Source organism: Solanum dulcamara, chromosome 5 (genome assembly GCF_947179165.1).
Source record: "Solanum dulcamara chromosome 5, daSolDulc1.2, whole genome shotgun sequence".
Classification (NCBI taxonomy): Eukaryota; Viridiplantae; Streptophyta; class Magnoliopsida; order Solanales; family Solanaceae; genus Solanum; species Solanum dulcamara.
The window spans coordinates 5,223,852-5,247,984 of record NC_077241.1 but is presented as its reverse complement, the minus strand read 5'-3'; the positions used below and the strand labels follow the sequence as shown (position 1 = coordinate 5,247,984).

The following is a 24,133-nucleotide window of genomic DNA, read 5'->3' as shown; positions in this document are numbered from 1 at the left end:
CAGTTCACTGCATTATTCACTGAGTCCCTCAATAGAGGGCCAGGATACGTGTATAAATATATGATGATGTGTTGTAATAAGGTGGTGATGGCACTGGGGCCATGATGGTTTTACAGAGATGATTTTACAGAGATGATTCACCGGACCCCCGAAAGGGCCGGCTATATGATATGACTCGAACATGCATGTTTTTGTAATTCATAAAGTACAGGTACAGGTTTCTGAATTGATATCTTATCCCCTGATTCTCTATCTCAGATATGTTTCCAGTTGTATTATATTATGTTTTACATACTCAGTACACATATCATACTAACCCCCTTTCTCGGGGGGCTGCGTTCATGCCCGCAGGTACAGATACAAATTTTGGGAGTCCGTCAGCTTAGGATTCCATGCAGCTCAGCTGGAAGAGGCTCCATTGTATCGGAGCCTAGTTTTTGATGCTATCCACGGATGTATAGAAATTGTTTTATCCATTCAGGGGTACGGCGGGGGCCCTGTCCCGCCATATGTTGTCATTTATATGTTTAGAGGTCTGCAGACATGTATATGTGGGTTGTATATGTCAGTTTGATTCAGCTGGGTCTACATGATATATGATATATGTTATTATGTTATGGCAGCCTTGTCGGCTTGCGTGCCCTATCGGGTTGTGGTACAAATGAAAAGGGCTACAGGTTTATGAAAATGTTATCGCCCAGTGGGGCTCTATTAAATGATATTGTCTTATTTATGATTCAATGTGACCTCAGCTAATAGATATATGTACGGGGGGTCCAGGTAGGACCCCAGTCGCGGCCTACGGGGTTGGGTCGTGACAAATGTAATCTCTGACGAAAGTGACCTCAGTCCCACAACCTCGCTGGAAATGACCTCGACCATATGATCTCGCCGGAAATGACCTCGGTAATGTAATCTCGCCGAAAATGACCTCGACAACGTAATCTCGCCAGAAATGACCTCGATAATGTAATCTCACTGAAAATGACCTCAGCGCATCAATCTCTCACCAGAAATGACCTTGGCAATATAATCTCATCGAAAATGACCTTGGTCTCACAATCATATACCTCTCATCACAGTATTTCAGAACCAATGCAACAACATGCTCACGTAAGTAATGAGGAATAATCAATTCACCCAAACCGCAATCACAATTAGACTATCAAGTATTTCATCAAATACACATAGATATTTAGATTACGGCATGTAAGTTTCAATACTCACCAATATCACACATCATGTTTTATTAACCCCATCGATTCATTTTTAAATTAATTCATATCACAATTAAACTCGTAACCTCATCCCCATTACACCCCAACACATATACAATGGGATATTCAAAAATTCGAAGAGATTTACGGAGTTTTAAGAGTCCACTTGCCTTAGCCAAGATGCAATCAATCAATCCACGCGTGCCTTGCCCTTCCGATTATACTCCAAATCTCCACAATCTATTCAAGTATTGATTCACAATCAGAACTAACTCCAACGATTCTAAGAACGTGAAATTCGGTGAAAAGGGGTCAAAGGCTCAAAATTTGACTTCACAAAATAGGGGTTTAAATTCGGAAATTTTTGGATGAAATTGTTCCTCTTAATCTTAGGAACCCAACGACGAAAACCATTTCAAAAACCCAGCCCAAATCAAGTTACAATCAATGATTTAAGATTTTTTTTCAAGTTCTTGAAAAAAGGCTATTTTCACCCATTCAAATCCCTAAATACATGTTAGAATCATCAATTAATCAATGGGAAATGACGAAGTAGGGTCAAAATAACTTACCCAATGAAATCCCACGATAACTCCTTCTCCAAATCACCACAACCGAGATCCAAAGTTCAAAAATGGAGAAAATAGCTTAAACCTCGGCCAAAACCCCTCTGAGATGTCGCTTAAGAGACAGGGGTTCGCTTAAGCGGACCATTGCTTTTGTGGGATTTGGGTTGCCTTTGCGACCCCTGCCCCTTCGCTATAACGACCACTTTGGTCGCTTTAGCGATCCTTCAAAAAACCCAGACCTTCGCTTTTGCGACAGGGGGTTCGCTTAAGTGGAGGTCAATTTTGCGACACCCTCTTCGCTTAAGCGAAGACACTAGAACCAACAACTCTTTCAAGTCTCAAAGTTTCCGATTTGATCCTCGGGATTGGTTTGGGATCCTGTATATTCAAAACATATATGTATCCCAACTAAACTCGATATTTTGAATTCATCGGATCTATCAAAATACGATTTTGAGGCCTCTTTGACCTGAAAACCATAAAGTTGCAACTAACCCAATATTATGCCTCAAAAGACCAAAACGCCCTCGCAGTTTTCAAAAATTATACAGAAACTCTCCCTAGGCCTAAAATCACCCTCCAAAGCCAACAGAGTTGTTGGAATTCAATTTCGAGTATCCAATCCTCAAATATTTACCAAAGTCAAACCTATGGAAAAAAACTCAACTATTTCCAGCTCAACCCCTCAAATCCATGATATGACCCCAAATGCGATTTCGTCAACTCTCCTAGATCAATTTCAATATTTCAGAACTGATAAAATCGACAGAATTCCATTCTAAGACTCAAAACTCCAAACGACTTGACATACCACTTTTGAGTCATTCTAAATCTCTAAAACTCAAAATTTACCAAATATCTCAACTTTTTCAAGAAATCTATGGAACCGACATGAAATATCAATCAAATATGACTTGAGAAAACTACTGGGAGGGGTAAAATGGTCATTTTTATAAAAAATTCCAAAAATGATCTTTACGGTCATTACATCTCCACCACTAAAAATCATGTTCGTTCTCAAGTAAAACGTAAAAAAAAGTACGTGAAGCCTCGAAAAGCTATGGATATCAAGCCCGCATGTCGTCCTATGACTCCCAAGTCGCCTCTCCGACTGAGCGGTACCTCCACTGTACCTTCACAGAAGCTATCACCTCGGTCCTAAGCTTACGAAGTTGACTATCAAGGATGACTATGGGCTCCTCTTCAAAGTTCAAATCTGGACCCAACTCCACTGTGTCAAGAGATAACATATGAGACTCATCCGGTACATACTTTTGGAGTATGGAAACATAAAATACAGGACGTTCCATAGATAAGCTAGGTGGCAAGGCTAATATCTAAGACACCTCTCCTACTCGTCTTAAAATCTCAAATAGGCCAATAAATCGAGGGCTAAGCTTTCCCTTCTTTCCAAATTGCATTACGCCCTTCATGGGCGACACTCAGAGCAAAACATGGTCACCCTCCATGAACTCCATGGTCTAACCCTCCTTTCTATATAGCTCTTTTGTCTACTCTAGGATGTCAAGAGTCTACCCTGGATAATCTGAACCTTTTTCATGGTATCTCTAAGAAAGTCCGTGTCTAAAGAGTCTATCTTAAATGAGTCAAACCACTCAATAAGAGATCGACACCGCCTACCATACAATGCCTCAAATGGGGCCATCTGAATGCTGGATTGATAACTGTTGCTGTAGGCAAACTCTGCTAAGGGAAAATGTTGATCCCACCTAGCACCAAAATTAATAACACAAGCTCAGAGCATATCCTCCAATACCTGAATCATCCGCTTGGACTGACCATTAGTCTGTGGGTGAAAAACTGTACTAATATCAAGCCTATTGCCTAGGCCCTCATGTAGAGCCTACTAAAAGTGTAAAGTAAACACTGAAACTCGATCCAAAACAATGGATACTGGGACTCCATAAAGCTGAACGATGTGACTGATATACAACTAAGCTAGTTTGCCAGCCGTGTACTTCACCTTGATGGGAATAAAATGGGCAGACTTGGTCAGTCTGTTGACCACTACCCATATAGAATCATAACCACCCACGGTGGTAGGCAAACCCATAATGAAATCCATAGTGATCCGCTCCTACTTCCAAGTAGGAATGAGCATCCTCTGACTCACATCTCCAAGCCGCTGGTGCTCACACTCGACTTGTTAACAGGTGAAACACTTGGACACAAACTCTGCGATGTCCCTTTTCATCCCACACCACCAGTAATGCTGACTAAAGTCATAATTCATCTTTGCCGGCCCTAGATAAATAAAATATCAAGAGCAATGAGTCTCCTCTAGTATTAATCTAATCTAGTCGCCCACCTTGGGCACACAAATTTGGCCTCCAATCCTCAAGACACCCTCTTAATCAAGTCTAGCCTGCTTGGCTTCACCCCTCAACACCTTGTCTTGAATGAGACATAATCTTTCATCATCAAACTGCCTCTCTCGAATTTGCTCAACTAAGGAAGAACGGGCTTAAATAGAAGCAATGAATCCTCCACCCTCCTCAAAAACTCGCAATCGAACAAGGCTATTATCTAACCTCTGAATATCTCTACCCAAAGGCCTCCTTTTAACACTAACTGCCACGAGACTCCCCATACTAGGAGCATTCCTACTTAAAGCATCGGCCACCACATTGGCCTTCCCTAGGTGGTACAAGATAGTCCTTCAATAGCTCAATCCATCTATGCCGCCTCAGATTAAGATCCCTCTAACTGAAGATACATTGAAGACTCCGGTGATCAGTGAATACCTCACAATGCACACCATATAAGTAATGACACCATAGCTTCAACACAAATACCACCGCTGCCAACTCTAGATCATGGGTAGGGTAGTTCTTCTCATGAGCCTTCAACTGTCTAGATGCATAGGCAACTACCTTTCCTTTCTTCATTAGAACTCCACCTAACCCAACACTAAAAGCATCACAATTATAACACTCCAATATTTTTTCCTTTTTTTGCCAAGACTCGAACTATTCTTCATATGCATATAGACTCAAACTGAATGATTTATAATTATATACATGAGTTAGGATAAATTCCTAAGTATTTTAATAGTATTAGATGTGGTTTAGGGTCATAAGGGATCTCTAACACCAAGACAAGTTCAAAGAATTTCTATCGGCTAAGTTTTTGAATGAGTTTGTATAAGGATCAACTTCAAACTACCATATATCCTAGAATATAAAAAATTGGGTGGCCCATAACCTAAAATTATAGGTCGTTGAATTTTCTTTCCAATTCCACCAAGATTGCATTTTTTGGATTTAGGAGTAAAAGATTATGATCTTTTTACTAAAGCATGTCCGGACAGGATAATTCGGCGAGCTCACCAGCCAATTTAGCGACTCACCAAATAGTTCGGCAAACCACGACCTAGCTCGCCAAATAGTGCCCAAAATCCTTCAGAAACTATTGGATTGGGCGAGCTAAAGCAATATTTGGCGACTCGCCAAATCGGTTAGTGAAGAGACCTCCAGCTCGCTGAAATTGCACACGGAATTTATCAAATGGTGATTTTTCTCAATCTTTCACCCTAATAATATTCTTATGCGTAGAGATACTCTTAAAATCTCAAATTATTCTTCTCCTAAAGATCAAGAACTTCAAGAAAGGGATTTCTCCAGTAGTGGGAGATCTAAAGACTCCAAGTTCAAGATCTCCTTCACAAATCCATAGATGGGTTTCTCAACTTCATGCTACAAGGTTCTAAACCCAACACTTTTATCCAATAAATCCTAAGATTTAGGTATGTAAGGCTACTCACAATGTTGGATTGATTTCATCCACGTGCCTTATATCTTCATTGACTCGAGTTGAGTTGAGTTCTTGGGTTATCTATAATTTCTATTGAGTTTTTTTGTATATAAATTCATATTTATTAATGATGTTCTTGAGTTGAGTTTTGTTAAGAGTATGGATTCATGTATTTATTCACATGAACCCAAGATGAGATTTTATTATTTTTATAATTTGTCTTGAGGTTGAGATTGATGGTTTTCATGTAAATATTGCTTTCAAAGTAAGATGATGCATATTTTAATGAGTTTAATGAAATTGAACATAGAGTTAAATGAGGATTTTGGAGAAAGATGTTTGATGATGATGTAAATGATGTCTATCTTTAAAAATGTAAAATGATTGATTAAGAGGTAATGTTGATGATGATATCTTGAGATGGAGTGGATTGTAGTCTAATGTGACTATATGATATAATTTGCATAATTCGATTTGATTGGAGTTTTATGAGGATTTTGAGTATAAATGATTGTTTGAGAATGAGTTTTTAAAAAATAATTTATGAACGTTTTGAATAAATTATTTATGCACTATTTTTAGTTTAAAAAATGATTATTTTCATCTTTGATTTAGAAAGAGTTTAAGCATGAGTTGAGTTTGAAATATCTCTTAATTATTATTTTGAGCATGAGTATTTTGAGTATAAATGAGTTGAGCATTTTTACATTAAAACTCTATTTTGAGAATGAGTTGAGGGGTTAAAATTATGTTTTAAATGCATTTAATATTTACTGCATTGATTGAATTTTGAAAGAAAGTCAAATGAGACAAGATTGATTGAGTTTTGAAAAGAATCCAATGAGACTAAATGAGTTGATTTGAACTAAGTCCAAAAGAGAATAACCGAGTATTTTGAGTATTTTACTCACCTGATAGATATGAGCATATTGAGTCTTGGGATATTGAGCACCAAATTGGGTAAGAGTATAGTCCATTGTCATGCCCCGAGAGGGTACCTTAGCTATGGCTGGCACTTAGGAACCATCTCTGGCCTCCGAGAAAACCACTTGGTCTCATCACTCATTTGTTCATCAACGAAAGACGTAATAAAAATGAGGATATTTATGTGGGATCGCCATCATCAATATCAAAGGAAAGAAATAATCTTTACAAGAAGTAGTTTCAAAGGAGAACAACTCCAATTACATCATCAAACTTTATCTACGAAGCCTCTAACACTATCAGATGGTGCCAATGACATGTCCATGGCTACCTCAAAAGAAACATAGTATTCAACAATAAAAAAAGATAAGGAGTTCTTCCGAATACAAGAAGGACTCACCAAATAGCCGAAAAGTAATGATCTTCAATGATGCGCCTGTTGAGGATCTCTAACACCTGTATCTGTATCATAAAATGATGCAGGTCGAATGATGTCAGTACGTGAAATGTACGAGTATGTAAAATAGCAGGAAAGTAAGGACATAAATCAAGAAACTCCTCTGAGGAAGTCTCAGCTTAAAACTCAACAACATCTCAACATCAATATGTAATGCAAGTTTAAAAATAATAATAATAAGCAATGCTTACTTAGTTGGGAGTTTCTCTAACCGACAACCATTACTTATGAGCTAGTGATGTCGTTGCCACATTCATCCAATACCTTGCTAGAGTAAATGACATCACTATCTTGGATCCAATCATCAAAGTCCTCTTTTTGGGACTTAAGAGGCATAGCCTCCATCCTACGCTGGCTACGTAGTTCTGGGGTTTGAGTCAATTAAACTCTTAACCAACTCGGTGCTCAATACTACTTCCAAAATATGTGCTCATATTAACCTCTTCATCTAGTCTCATTGGACTTTAATTTAAATCATCAAACTCATCTCATTACCTCTTCATCAATCATTATACTTCAAAAATATCATTTACATCTCATCAAAATATCTTACTCAAAATATTAATTACTCAAATTCATTTAAAATCAATTCTTTTTCCCTTTCAAAACTCAATAAAATACATATATAATATTAATTCTAATCACTCTTTTTGTCAATGAATATTAAAAGCCAACATCATTACTCAAAACACGTGTAAAAATATTTATGAACATCAAATCAATTAGATTTCATGGGAAAGTAGCCATGAGCAATAATTTCAATAATATGGGAGATAATAATAATAATAATAATCTCAATACATAAATATATCTAACTCAATAGAAGAAGAATTAATTCATTTAGAATTCAAGATTTGGATAAAACTCAACTATAACTCAATTGCGATAAATTTAAATATTGGGCGAATGGACGAACTCATTCCAATGCTATGAATAATCTTACATACCTGAAATCTGAAGCTTTACTCCAGATGAGAACACTCTTGAACCCCTAGCCTTTTTATCCTCGCCGGAGCATTTTGTGTACTATTCGGAGTATAAGAATCACCGAAATAGTATTTCTATACTACTAAAACTAAAACTATATTTGAGAATGAGTAAAAAAGTATATATAGAGAAGAGTTGCTTGAAAAAGCTTGATGAATAAAATGAGGAAATAAGGTGGGTATTTATAGGTGTGGAGGAGAGACCTAACAATAAATAAAAATAATTACAAAAAATGATCTTGAAAATTCATTGGAGGATTTTGATGTCATGGATAATGTCAAATGGTTCTAGATCTTTCCATAGTAGGTGAGATAAACTCTCTTTTAACAAAATACCTTTTTGGGGGGCTGCATTTGAAAAAGAAAAATTCCTCATTAGGATTTGGTCTTTATAAGAATTGAGATCTAAAAGTATAGTTTCATGTTGTTCAAGAATCAACCAATTTTGAGTATCCTACCGTGAGATATGATTTTTCTTCTATAAAGACTCCATTTCTTCACAGCACCATGCCTTGCAAAACTTAATTTATTTGACTTACTTATACTCCGAATCTTTAGATATGATCTTCATAAAAGTTGTAGGTAATATTATTGAGGTTTTTTAGAAATTTGAATCACCTAATTTAGACTATTTTAGGAAAAGGTATGTCCAAAATACAGAAGCAATATTATTTTCGCCGAGAATTGAAATATCACATACAACATTTTAGGGGGTATTACAGAAAAGAATACTCTCATTGAAGTCTTACATACCTTAGAGTAAAGCTTAAAGAAAATAAACATAATTATTATAATTAAAATACTTTAGGCATGCGAGAGCATAATTATAATCAATATAGTTTAGGCATGAGAGAACATAATATAATCAAAGTACTTTATACATGAGAGAACATAATTATAATAAAAATAGTTTAAAACCTTTTCTTGTCTTCATATAAGGACATTTGATAAATTAAAAATTCAATGCATTTAAGATCCAACATAAGCTAATATAATATAGGTAATTAAACTTTAAATATTTAATAATCTATGCATTTGGAATCATGATGTGAAAATTCATAAAGTTTCATGCTTGAATTAAATAAAAAACTTTGATAATTCATTTGGGCTTAATGAATGAAAGGATTCATGAATCAATACCACATACAATATTTTAGGGGGTGTTACATCCATACTCAAATCCCATGAACTACGTCGCCAAAGTAGGGAGGAATTGGACCGTTAAAGTTGGATATTTCCCTATTTCATTATCTTGACATGATAGGACTTGATTGATTGATGGATTCATGATTGGTTGATTCATTCATATCCTAGCAAAGTATGAATGGACGTGGTAACAACGTCATCTTGTTGTACATCACTGACTCATAGGTAATGGTTGTCGGTTAGAAAAACTCCCAAATTGAGTGGATTGTGCATGATGTGATTGGTTTGATTAAGATTGTAGATGATTGAGTTGAATTGTAAAACATTGCAAAATTCTAATTTGCATCTCTGTTGAATCGAGTCCTTTGAGTTTATTATTGAATTGATTGAATGGTTTGATTGGTATTGTAGATGATTGATTCAATTGGTATAACATTTCTAAATTCTAATTCACATGTCTATTGAGTTGAGTCCTTTGACTTTATTCGTTGAGTTGATGATTGGATTGGATTGGATGGTATGTGATTGGATTGAAATGTATTGTATATGATTGGATTAGATTGGATGGTATGTGATTGAATTCAGTCGGATTGTGTATGATTGGATTGGAATGGATTGTGTATGATTGGATTGAAACAAATTGTATATGATTGGATTGAATCGAATTGTAAATGATTGGATTGGATTGTATATAATTGGTCTCTGTCTAAATCACATTCTTACTTTAGACTTATGACACCTTGATTGAGTCTGCCTTATCCTTTTGATTTGAGATATCTGAACTGGTATTATTCTACCTTGATGCATGTTTCATTCTGTCATATTACTTACTCGTACATTCCACGTACTGACGTCTATTTGGACCTACTTCATTTTATGATGCAAAAACAGGTTTAAGAGCTCATCAATAGGCGCACCATTGAGGATCTGTTCACACTCAGTTTATTGGTGAGCCCTCCCCTACATTCGGAGGATACCACTCATGTTATTCTTACATTGAGTTCAGTCTTTTCATTCTGATTTGAGGTTTCCATGAACCTATCATTTGCACCAATTAGATAGTAGTGATAGAGACTTCATAGACTAGATAATGATGGATCGATGGAGTATTTTATTTTCTTGATTTGTTCTTGTCAGATTATTTTAATGACATAGATTGGAGTTCAATTTATTGGCCCATGACCTTTCTTTCTTGAGTTAAATGGTTGATTGGGATTGCCCACCTAATTATCTCTTTATTTTAAGTCTTCCGTTAATTGAATGAATGAATAGATGTGTGATTAGGACAAGTGGTTCTCTTGGTAGCCAGTAGTGGTTTCTGAGTGCCAGCCACGTATAGGGTACCTTCCTAGGGTGTGACAACAATACACGGTGAAGTTTACACCCTCCTCGGGTATGGTCAAAGTAGGAGCTGAAGTCAACAAGGCCTTGAGATTTTGAAAGCTGACCTCATGCTCATCAGACCAATGAAAATCTACTGACTTCTGAATTAGTCTAGTCAATGGGACTGCAATAGTAGAGAATATCTGCACGAAGCATTGGTAATATCCAGCCAAACCTATAAAACTCCAAATCTTGGTGGGGGAAGTAGGCTTGGTCTAGCTTCTAACTGCCTCAATCTTGGATAGATCCACCCTAATACCCTCATTGGACACCACATGTCCTAAAATTGCCACAGAACCAAGCCAAAACTCACATTTGGAGAACTTGGCGTACAACTTTTGCTCCCTCAATTTCTGAAGCACCAACCTCAAATGAATAGAATGATCCTCCCATGTCTTGGAGTACTCCAAGATATCATCAATGAAAACAATCACAAAGGAGTCCAGATACGGCCTGAACACCTCATTCATCAACTCCATGAATGCTGCTGGGGCGTTGTTCAACCTAAATGACATAACTAGAAACTCATACTGGCTGTAACGAGTTTGCAAAGCAGTCTTAGGGATATCTAATGGTCTAATCCTCAACTGATCATACCCGAACCTCAAATCTATCTTGGAGAACAAGGCCACTCTTTGAATCTGGTCAAACAAATCATCAATACGAGGAAGAGGATATTTGTTCTCTACTGTTACCTTGTCCAATATCTATAATCAATGCACATCCTCGTAGACCTATCTTTCTTCTTCATGAATAGAATTGGTGCACCCCAAGGCAACACACTAGGGCGAATAAACCCCTTACTCAACAGATCCTGCAACTGATCCTTTAACTCTTCCAACTCTACCGGAGCCATGTGATAAGGTGGTATAGAGATGGGATTAGTGCATGGATCCAAATTAATAGAAAAGTCAATATCCCTATCCGATGGAACTCCTAGAAGGTCAGTAGGAAACTAATCGACGAACTCCGTAACCAAGGGAATAGAGTATATGGGAGGTGATTCAGCACTAGTATCCCGAATAAACACCAAATAGGACATACACCCTCTATTAATCAATCTCTGAGCACACATATAGGAGATGACCTTACTATGATAGGAACCATTAGTGGCCTTCTACTCGATCCTCGGAACACCCGGTATCTAAGGTCACAGTCTTAGCATAGCAATCAAGAATAACATGATAAGTAGAAGGCCAATCCATTCCTAATATCATATCAAAGTCTACCATCCCTAGTATAATTATGTCTACCCAAGTATCATACCCGGCAAGAGAAACAAGACAGAATTGATATACTCGACCACCACTAAAGGCTCACCCACTAGTTTAGAGACATGTACAGGCACGAGTATGCGATCATAAGTCAAATCAAATCTAGATGTAAAATAGGTAGACACATAGGAGAATATAGATCCAAGATCAAATAACACAGATGTAGGTCGATGGCAAATTGGGACGTTACCTGTAATAACCGTATCAAAAGCCTCAACCTCGGGTCTCCCCAAAAAAGCATAGCACTGAGCTCCTCTACCACCATCCGCCTGAACTGTACCCTTACCTCGCTGAACCTTAGTACTACCACCCGAGGCTCAACTACCTCTACCTGTCTGAGCTCTTCTCCGACCCCTAGTCGAAGGCGCTGAATCTCTTTCTAGAGCTATTGAATAAGTGTGTTGGGGCCTTGAATGAGTTTATAGTGGGCACTGACATATCAAATGACCCTGATCTCCACAACTAAAACACAACCTCAGGATAAAAGACTACTGCGATGACCTTGATGGAATACGATAACTACCTCGACCCAAACTCTGAGACCCTCGGACTAACTGACCACTATCTGCTGCCGGCATAGAAGCATGAACAGGTCTCTGGCGCTGAAACTGTTTGCCTCATCTATGTGACACTCTATCTCTAGATGAGGCAGCTGAAATTTGACTACTAGCACGTGCGCTCTTGGGGTCCCTAAACTCCTCTTTAACCATCAATTCTACCATCTTGGTGGTGCTCACAATGGATTGGAAGGAAGCCCCCTCTTAGGCAGATCTGAGCACATAGGATTGGATGAAGAAGGTCAAACCCTTCACGAACTTGCTAACTCTCTCCGCATCATCCAGGATCAATGTTGTAGCATGCCTCAACAATGAGCAAAAATGGGTCTCATACTCGGCAACTGACATGCCGCCTTGAGTCAAACTCTCAAATCTCAATTTACTCTCTTCTCGTACACTCCATGGGATGAAGCGATCCTTAAAAGCACTAGAAAAAACTCCCTACTCAACCGGAGGGGATCTTACTGGTATGGACCTTATGAATGTCTTCCACCACTCCCTGGCTGAACCACAGAGTTGGAGTGCAACAAATCTAACACCCCGAGCATCATCTATGCTCACTACCTCCAATATCTCATGACACAATGTCAAAAACTCATGTGCATCCTCGCTCTTACCACCCTATAACTGGGGAGGTTTCATTCTCTGAAACCTCTCATAGAACTGCTGATCAGCTATAGTCATATCCATATCTGGGGTAATCTGCGCATCGGTAGCTGGTTAGGGAACCAACAGTAGGTGGCCCATCTAAACTTGAGCCATGGGGACATGACGCTGCTCTAGAGTCTATACACCAGCTTTAGTCTGTGAACCCTATGGTGTGTCTGCATCACCCTGATTAAAACTCTCTAACATACCTAGCATCCTCAATAAGGTGTCCTGAGGCAACAGTGGTACAGGCTCTAGAGGAACCTGATCCTCAACAATCTCAACTTCTGGCTTTGGGGAGGCCTCTCTAGCACGACCTCGAGCAGGTGTCGCTCCTCTGGAACGACCCTTTCCAACAACCGCTCCGTGTCCTTATCCACTCACTTGGCCCCTACCTCTACCCCTAGTTGGGGTCTCAACAACTACCTAGGGGACTGCCTTCTCTCTACCAATGGACATGGATCTGGTCCTCGACATCTGCCAAAACAACACGTCACACTTAGTACTAGCTATAATGACTTGGCACGATTAGAAAGAATGAATAAAGGAAGTTTCCTAACTGTCTTCACAACCTCTCAAAGATAAGTACAGATGTCTCCATACCGATCCTTGAGACTCTACTTAGACTTGGCTTGTACACGTGAGACTTATGAACTTGAGGCTATAATACCAATTTTTTATGACCTAATTCCGGGTGTGATGACACCTATCCTTTCCCACCGAACAAGTTAGCCTAATCCTAACAATTCAATAAATAAAGCGAAAATAGTCGAAATAGGTAAATAATAATCAAAAGCAGAAGTCTTTCAACTTAAAATTACCCCTAAAGATTGGTTGTCACATGTACAAGCCGCTAAAGAAAGTAAAACTAAAATAAAAGTACAAGTCTCAATATGTATTCAACTTTCAAATAGAGTAAAACATAAAAATAGAGGAAGTACGAGAGTTCACTGGATATTAATGGCTATCTCTTTCAACTCTCAGAAGCCTCGAATGATCAAGAAAAGAGATAGTGAAGTCTAGGCACGAAACCTACACAAGTGTAGAAGCGAGGGTGGGTACCAAATAATGCGGTACCCAATAAGCTCACTAGAAAAACCAAGTAATTATAAAAGAATACATGAACTCCATTTCTAACCCACCTGCACGGAAATTAACCCAACCTAACAGTTCATACTACATAGTTCAATAAGATACCGATCACAACTTAATTTCACAAGATGTATCATACAAGTACTCACAAGTCACAAATAAGCATCAAACTGTCAGCATAGATATGCAGAATATGTATATGCATACTTAATGATCATACATGTGTGCAATTTCCGGCAAAGACCTTAACATGATAAACTCTAGCCGAAAATGACCTTGGACTCATAATCTCTAATCGGAAGTGACCTCAGTTCCACAACCTAGTCAAAAATAACCTCGGCCATATGATCTCGCTGGAAATAACCTCGGCAATGTAATCTCTGATCGGAAGTGAGCTCGGTCCTACAACCTCACTAGAAATGACCTCGTCCATATGATCTCACCGAAAATGACCTCGGCAATGTAATCTCATCGAAAATAAAGGATGTGATCTAGTATATATGTGACCTTTTAAGCTAAAGGCATGCCTAACGTATGAAGGATGTGTATATCATTTGTGATACGTTTCATTGCCCCCCAAAAAATAAATTTATATAAACTTTACAAATAAGCCAAATAAGGATACACGTAAGGGCAAGGGGAAAACATCAGTCCCATGCGGGGATACAATAGCAAATTATAAACTAAGTTTCCATATGGAGTTTTAATTCTTGAACTTCTACTACGCTTCCGAGCATACTTTGAATGGAGGTCTTCCTTTACTACAACAAAAGAAACTATATATAAAAATAAAAACCCAACCCAAGGGACAATGGTACGTACAAATCGACATACATATCCTTCAAATTCATCAAATAGTTGGATGATCGTCATTTTTGTCTGTGGGCCATTTAGACTCTTGGTGGTCTTCTAATGGACCCAACACGCCTTGGGTATTTGTCTAACTTAGGCAAATGCACCTAAATGATGTATTTGGCATAGGTCTAACCTAGGTAGACTAGAATAATTTTGAAAGACCGGTAACCCATGCGGACAACTTAGGCTGGAACTCACGACAACCATTGGACGCATGACGAACCAATAAATCGCCGATCGTTTTAGAAAAGGGTTAAATATACAAAAGCCTGACTGCGGTTCTGAAAACTGTTCTTTAATATACTATATATTCAGTTGGAATATGCCATGAAATGCAACAACAATAACAATATATTTAAAATTTAAACACATATTTGCGGAAAGTAATAATTATCCAAATAATAAAATCCTTTTGGTTAGAACCTAGATGAATCCCCAACAGAGTCACCATTTTGTTATGATCCAATTTCGATACCAAGTTTCAAAACCGTTTCATAACTTGTCAATCATAACTTGGCTATTTATTATTTTTGAAAATAAAGAAAAGTGAGTCGCCACTTAATTTTAGGAAAATTAAGAAACCATTTAAAAAGGAATTTTGAAAAGAAACCTTTAAATAAACCAAAGTTGGGTAAGGGTTCAAGCAATCATCTAAGAAAGTTTTTACGTACCTTAAAGGATCCGCTAACATGCAGTTGACCGTCGGGTTTAAAAGTTTGGCTAATTTTAAAGAAAACTTAAATTACTAAAAAAAACTTTTTTTTTAAAATAATTAAAATTCTTTTGACACTTGTAAAGTCTTAAAATAATTCTAATTTAACAATTTCATCCATAGTTAAGCTTTGAACTAAAATATTCGTTTCAACTCATAAACTTAGATTAAAAGAACCTTGTTCAACAACTATGAAAGGATATAGGAAATCCTTAAGTTATTCTTACAAAGTCCCAAAGTTCGTCTAAAAAGACAAACTAAATTAATTTTTAGAAAACTTACATTAAAAATGACTACATAAATAACATGAGTAAATGAGAAAGTGAAATAATCATTTAAAACCCAAAGAGTTGAGGATTCATCTATGTTAACAAAAGGAAGTAATCACAGGAACACAACAAAGAAACAAAACCAACAATATGAAAATCAGATAATATACTAAAGTTAGGCTTTTAACTCACTCATGGGTTTTAACTCAATAATATTAGCTTCCCTTTCCACTTTATGCCGTTCCAATTATGAAGAGGCAGACTCGAAAAAAGCGATGGTATGGCCTCCATGGTCCATTTGGTAATGCAAGGGTGAGATTGAGTAAAAAAGGGACTCGGATCAGTGTCACATGTAAAAGAAAAGATTAAATCACATAAGAACCTTGCTAATTCAAAGCTAATTAATGAAACACATAATGATATTTTAAAGTATAAGATTTAAGAGTATCCAATTGTATCAATCCAGAGAATGCAACTAAGAAGTGCAAGTGAGATAACCTTAACTTTTCTGAGAAAGAACCTTTAGGGAGAGAACAAATCACCAAATGAATAAAACAAATAGATATGATTAAATCACAGTAACTCATGATAGCAACAAAGGCAAAACAAGAACATATTTATGAATAAAGCATCCTTTCAGATGTTAGCAGCTTCTTACCAGAAATTCCGAATAAGATTTCTCATTTATGACAAAAGAGAACAAACAAATGGGTTAGAAACTAGTATTACACATAATCATGTTATCGAACCTAAATGTATAGGACTCGAGACCCATTTTAGAAAAAAAGTTAAAAAGATTTTCATTCATCAAATAAAATCTCTTCTTAATTAATTATGATCTTACAAATAGAGGCATAGAATGAGTAAGAAATCTTAATAATAAGGTTACAAATAGAGACATATGACAGTGATGAGATAAGCCATAACCATAATAGCGTGAGTTGAAACCAAGAAAAGATATGAACAACATTCAGATTGTAGAAGAACAATAACCCATACTACTTACTAAGAAAGATTAGGGATTAGAAATTATCTTCAACCTTAAATCTACCTAAAAACTCAACAACAGTAGGCAGGCAACAACAAATCCAACATAATAGCAGCAAATAAAGACTCCATAACTCATGTTCGATTGAATAACATTTGACTAAAGACCATATTTGATCAAAGCAAAGAACTTGAAGTAGAATCACATACGACAAATAATGGTGACTGAAAGATCAATATAACATTGAGCAAATTTAGTGACTTTGTGTCATGATCCGAATTCGGGTGTGATGACACTCATCTCAATTCACCGAGATAAGTCAGCCTAAAACTCAACGGAAAGTAAATGCGGAAGTAATTGAGATAAAAAAAGGTTTAACTTAGTCAAAAACAAATAAATAATCTTAAAATTCTCCAAGATTGGTTGTCACGTGTACAAGCCACTAATATATTATCAAAGTACGAAAGAAAAATACAGTCACAATGTCTTTGTCTCTAGAATTGGACTAAAATATATTAAAAGAGGAAGTGGTGTACGCTAGATGGATGTAACAACACCTCAACACTCAGGATGATAGCCTCGGAAGTGGTAGAAAACACTAAGAGATCAAGCAGGTCTGGGCTCACAATCTACACAAGTGTAGATGCAAGGGGTGAGTACCAAACAACACGGTACTCAACAAGTGGATAACTAAAACTAAGCAAAGCTTAATAGATACAAGTACCCCTGTCATTCCAACCGAACCTCCTTAACTACAACCTGCATAAAACTAACCCAACTCTACACTCTATACAATAATAATAATACATTCCGTAAATACTCATCAGTAGTCTCATCAAGTGAATCATATCAAGTCAAGTTCAACATACACAGAGCAATAAGTGGTAAACACAAATTCACAATTATCAATAAAATGCGATGCAATGAAATAAGATGATATATGTCTGTCCTATCGGTACACATCCGCTGAATTATAGTTCAAAACCCATGGGGGATATTTCTGTCCATGTTACCTTCCACGGAGCGTGTGGACTGTCCCCTCAATATACATATCCTACCGCAGAGCGTGTGGCCCAACTCTTTTGTTTCATAATACTTGCCACAGAGCGTGTGGCCCGAAACCTTTGTTTCATATCATTTTTAGTCTCAACACAGTATGTCAGAACCAATACAATCAATTTATGTTCATATGATTCACGATAATAACATGACAACAACAATAATTTTTTCCTATCTCACATAAACAGTCATTTCACATGTCCAAAATAAATCCATAATCTCATCACATCAATTACACCAATACGTGTCATTAGATCGCCATTTTATACCCCTCATCTCCATTTTTAAGGTTAATCATACAGTCAATAACCCAGTCCAATTCTCATTACTCTTCAGTGCACATAACACAAAAATACAAACACCTAAAAGCTTAAACTGAGGTTTAGAAATTCACTTACCTCAAATAATCAAGCAATCACTCCGGAACTTGAGCCTCCCCTTTTCGTTGGGCCTCCAAATCAATGTAATCTAGTCAAATAAATAATCACAATAAGATTTCGAAACTAACAACACCCATATTACTATATGTCTAGCCTAGACCAAAAACACTCACTCAAATCTATAGTCGGGTTCCCAATCTTGGCCAATCAACATGACAAGTAATCTTAAATTTCAATCCTAGGCCAAGTCTTAATTATTATTTTTTCCAAATATCATAAACCTAGTGAAATTCATATAATATAACACCCCACATTTAATTACCTATCTCAATATATAAAAGCTTAATCTATTATTTGATAACAAAATAAGAATGACTAAAAAATTAAAGCCACTGGTTAACGAAACCAGTGGCAGCAACTAGGAACAAAGTGCATCTTTCCCTCCACCATGATTACTATATAATATTAATAAATATTATATTGTTCTTTTTCTTTCATCACTCAAATAAAATATGATAATAAAATTTAGCCCTACATCTATTCACTAGCACAATATTTAAGTGTGATTAGCTTTTTACCTGATGCAAGTTTTGTTGCCCAAGTCCTTTCGTAAATATTTTTAATAGCAAAAACTCTAACCAATTCACATGTAATAATGACAATTGTCTAACTTCAATTCGCTATCACCCCATATACATATAAAAATTAGAAGTTGCAGCACGATATTCATAACAGACATTCCGAAACATGAAGCTAAAATACCAAAACTGTATCAATTTATGTAGGAATCCTACGCCCCACCCTTCTATGAATTTTCTTAATTGGATCATCATCATGCCATGAATGACCCACTACTTGTCCTCATAAACTTACAAAACCACCAAAACTTGCAACAACAACTATGCTTTAACGTTGAAATTACCAATTTTCTATCTAACTTAATTAATATAATAATGACAATTGGATTTTCATCTATTCAACATATATTAGCTATAGAAGATTAAACACTAACTACCAATTATTTATTTACCTGAAGATTTTTTTGTTTGCTTCAGTCGACGCCGTTCTCTTCATGTCACGCCCCGGGAGGGTACCCTAGACGTGACCGACACTTGAAAGCCATTTCTGACCTTCAAGTAAACCACCTAACTCAAACATTCCATCATTCAGTCATATACGCTCAAAGGAAGACTCAATTATAACATGTTATATACAACATGGGGGCCGAAGGCCAAACATGTTTAACTCAACAGAATAAACATAATAGGACTCCTCAAAGTAACAGTCCAACCTTTCCACACTCTAGTCTATAAAGCCTCTACCAAAGTCTAGAAGGTGCCAATGACAAGCCCATGGCTACCAACAATCAAGATAAAAGAAACAACAGCAACAAAACTATACAAGGAAACTCAACATCCTCCGGAAACTAGGAGGACTCACCAACTAGCTGGGAGTATAAGTGGATCTTCAATGGAGCGCCGATTGATGATCTCTAGTACTTGTCGCTGCATCATAAAATAATATAGGCCAAATGACGTCAGTACATGGAATGTACGAGTATGTAAAATGGCCGGAGGAAACAAACATCAAGAAAGCATCAATATCAACTCAGGATCTTAACTCATATATATATGCATAACAACTTACTCAAGTGCCCTAAGTCTAACAAGAAATGATTTAGACTGGACCAAATCTCATGCTACTCAACTCAACTGACTTGGAGTGCTATCAATACCTAAATGGAAGTTTCTCTTATCCGACAACCATCACTTATGAGCCAGTGATAGTACAATAATCAGACGTCGTTGCCACGTCCATCCATACCTTGCCAGGGCATAAACTCCTCCCTAATCATGGATTCCATCGATTAGTCAAGTCCTATCATTTTAGGACAAATAAATGGGAAACATCCGACTTTAATGGTTCGATCCCATGGGAAGCATCGGACTTTAACGGTTCCATCCCTACCTACGTTAGCGGCGTAGTTTCGAGGGTTCGAGTACGGACTATACTCTCGCCCGCCTCGGTGATTGATACTCCTCCCATAACTCTATGCTCATAAAACTCCATCCAATCATCTCAAACAAGCCCTCACAGCTAGTTTTATGTGGGACATTGCCAACTCATCAACTTTATTCTCATTTTAACTCAATTAAGTCATAATGGTAAGTTCCATTTAGGACCTCGTCCACTCGTCAATTCTATCCTCCAATTAACTCAATCAAGCCTCAATTAGATAAACATCTTTGACCTCTCCTCAAGACTCATCACAACTCTATGACTTTAGCTCAACAATTCAAGTAGGATAACACATTTAAGGGAATTGACTTAAGCAACATAATCACATGGCTAAAGAGGTCAACAAAACATAATAACAAGTCATCTCCATCAACTCATACTAACATGAAGGTTTTAGGAACTCCTTAGCTCAACAACATCAACACATATAGCATCAAATAAATAAAGGACAAAACTCCTTCAAACATAAACCATACCAAAAAACTCCATTTTCATGAACATCTAACCTCAAAGCAAGAGTAGGGCACATGGGTGGACTCAACCCATGTTTTGGATAGCCTTACATCCTGAGACAAGACTTGAAGAGAACCTTGGTGTTGGGTCTTCAATGGAGGACTCAAATCTTGAAGCTCTTGGAACTATTCTTGTTGGAAATGGAGAAGAAAAAGAAGAGAGAGAGAGAGAAACTCCTAGGGCTTTTCTAGAGAGAGACTGGGGGCTGAAAAATATGATTCCAAAATATTCTAGGGTGATACATATATAATTTAGGACAATTCCCAAATTGCCCCTCCTCAAAAGTTTTGAAAAATAGGCAAAAATGCACCTGGTGCGATAGTGGCACGTCGCGCCATTGCAGCGCCAGGCCGATTATGCCAAAAAAACCTGCATATCGATTAGTGGCGCGTCGCACCAAGGACCAAACTACTGAGGCACATTCTTGGCGCGATAGTGACACATCGCGCCCTTACAGCGCCAAGGCCAATATTTTTCTGGGTTCTAGAAATTTGCTTGTAAAACCCTGCACACCTTATAGTGGCGCGCCGCGCCAGAGCCTAAACTAATGAGGCATGTTTCTAGCATGATAGTGGCGCGTCGCGCCACTACGGCGCCAAGCCCAGTTTCCCAGCAACTGAAACCTAGGCTTGAAAATCGTTACTATGCTAGTTCATCTTAGGATTGTCATATCTTTTGACTCCGAATTCCAAAATTTACGTTCTTGATGGCGTTGGAAAGAAGACTCGACGACCTTTAATTTGATAGGTCGTGGGCCACCCAGATTGTCGTCTTTCAAAAGATAGGGTCATTAGAAGTCGATCCCATATACGAACTCATCCTAAAACTTAGCCACGACGGATCTTTCGGACTTAGCTTGGTCCTAGGGGTCCTTCATGACCCCACATCACCTCCAACACTCTTCAATTTCTCAAGGACTCATCTTAACTCAAGCACATACTTCGAAATAAATACGATGGACCCTACACGTGTACAAGAAAGATCCAAATCTTAAGGAAACATTTTGAGGGGTGTTACATTATCTCCCCCTTGGGATCATTCGTCCTCGAATGATGAGTAACCAGGAAGGGACTCATGGTATAGATCACAATCAAAATTCAGTCATTCAATCAATCAAATTCTCAAACAATTATCAATCAAGACTAAAAATGCACAAATGAATTCATGTCAAGGAAATAGGCATTACCTTCAACATTCTCATCGGTAGGCACGAATAGATGTGGATATTTAGATTTCATAGATTCCTCCTCTTCCCATGTGGCTTCCTCAACAAATTGGTTCCTCCATAGGACCTTGACTGAGGCGACCTCTTTGTTCCTCAATTTCGGATTTGGTGATCAAGAATTTGGACCGGAACCTCATCATAAGATAAGCTATCCTTAATCCCAATGCTATCAATGGGGACTACCAACGAGGGATTGCCCAAGCGCTTTTTCAACATTAAAACGTGGAACACCGGATGAATAGAGGCTAGCTCTGAGGGTAACTCCAATTCATAGGCAACACTCCCAATCCGCCTTAAAATCTGGTAAGGACCAATATATCGAGGACTGAGCTTCCCTTTCCTTTAAAACCTCATGACACCCTTCATGGGTGACACTTTCAAATACACCCAATCACCCACCTCAAACTCCAAGTCTCTCCTCCTCACGTCGGTGTAAGATTTTTGGCGGCTTTGGGCTGTCTTTAGCCTCTCTTGAATAACTCGCACCTTCTTCATGTCTTGATGAACGAAATTGGGCCCAATCAACTTGGCTTTACCAACCTCAAGCCACCCAATAGGCGATCTACACCTCCATCCATACAAGGCTTCATAAGGAGCCATTTGAATGCTTGCATGATAGCTATTGTTAAATGCAAACTCTATGAGAGGTAAGTGTTCATCCCAATTTCCCTTAAAGTCAAGAACATATGCCCTCAATATGTCTTCCAATATCTAGATGGTACGCTCCGCTTGGCCATTTGTGTGGGGATAAAAGGCTGTACTTAAGTTCACCTTCGAACCTAATCCCTTCTGAAAGGATTTCCAAAATTGGAAATTGAATTGGGCTCCTCTGTCTGAGATGATAGACAAAGGGACCCCATGCAATCTGACGATCTCCTGTATGTACAACTTTGCATAATCTTCTGTGGTGTTAGTAGTCTTAACCGCCAAGAAGTGAGCTGATTTTGTCATTCTATCCAGAATCACCCAAATAGAATTGTGTTGCTTTCGGGACCTCGGCAAGCTTGTAATAAAGTCAATGTTGATCATCTCCCAGTTCCATTTTGGAATTTCTATGTTTTGGGCTAAACCACATGGCCTTTGATGCTCAATCTTCACCTGTTGGCAATTCGGGTACTTGGAAATGAATTCCGTAATATCCCTCTTCATCCCACTCCACCAATAGATTTCCCTTAAGTCATGGTACAGTTTTGTAGAGACCGGATGAATAGAGTATCTGGAGCTATGCGCTTCTGTCATAATCCTCCCTCAAATATCATCGACATCAGGTACACACAATCTATCTTGGTACCTCAACACACCATCTCCCCCTTTGGTAAAACCATTTCCTCTTATTTGTGAACAACTCCCTTCAATTTGAGAAGGATGGGATCTTGGTCTTGTTTCTCCTTTACCTCTACCACAAGTGAGGATGTAGACCCATCCTGAAAAGTAACCCCGCCTTCATTGTTCTCTTCCAGACGAACCCCCAATCGGGCTAATCTTTGTACCTCCTTTGCCAATTCCCTCCTTCCCTCATCTACATGGGTAGTGCTACCCATAGACATCCTGCTAAGAGCATCGAAAACAACATTAGCTTTACCTGGATGGTAGAGGATGCTCATGTCGTAGTCCTTGAGTAGCTTGAGCCATCTCCTTTGCCTCTGGTTGAGTTCCCTCTGGCTGAAGACATATTATAAGCTCTTGTGATCGGTGAATACGTCAACATGCACTCCATACAAGTAGTAGCGCCTGATTTTAAGCGCGAATACCACAGCTGCCAGCTTAAGGTCATGAGTTGGGTAATTCCTCTCATGAACCTTAAGTTGTCTTGCAATATAGGCTATCACCTTCCCCCTTTGCATCAACACACAGCCCAACCCAATTTTGGATGCATCACAGTAGACTACAAAGCCCTCTGTTCCATCAGGCAAGGTCAGGACAGGGGCAGTGGTTAGCTTGGCCTTTAGTTTCCTAAAACTCTTTTCACAAGCATCGGACCATTGGAACTTAGCCTTCTTTTAGGTCAGCTTCGTCAATGGTGATGATATGGATGAGAATCCCTTCACAAACCTTCGATAATAGCCGGTCAATCCCAAGAAACTTC

The 24,133-nt window shown here is 38.0% G+C and overlaps 1 long non-coding RNA gene across 1 annotated transcript in view; it reads right to left on the bottom strand.

The window, feature by feature from the left end:
• Positions 1 to 24,133, bottom strand: part of LOC129888862 (uncharacterized) — a 32,367-nt gene that overhangs the window by 3,397 nt on the left and 4,837 nt on the right. The window contains exons 4-6 of the long non-coding RNA XR_008766738.1: positions 19,321 to 19,795; positions 18,309 to 18,378; positions 6,885 to 6,946 (exon numbers count right to left, since the gene is read on the bottom strand). This is a non-coding gene — a long non-coding RNA (uncharacterized LOC129888862). The remainder of the gene's footprint in view (positions 1 to 6,884; positions 6,947 to 18,308; positions 18,379 to 19,320; positions 19,796 to 24,133) is intronic.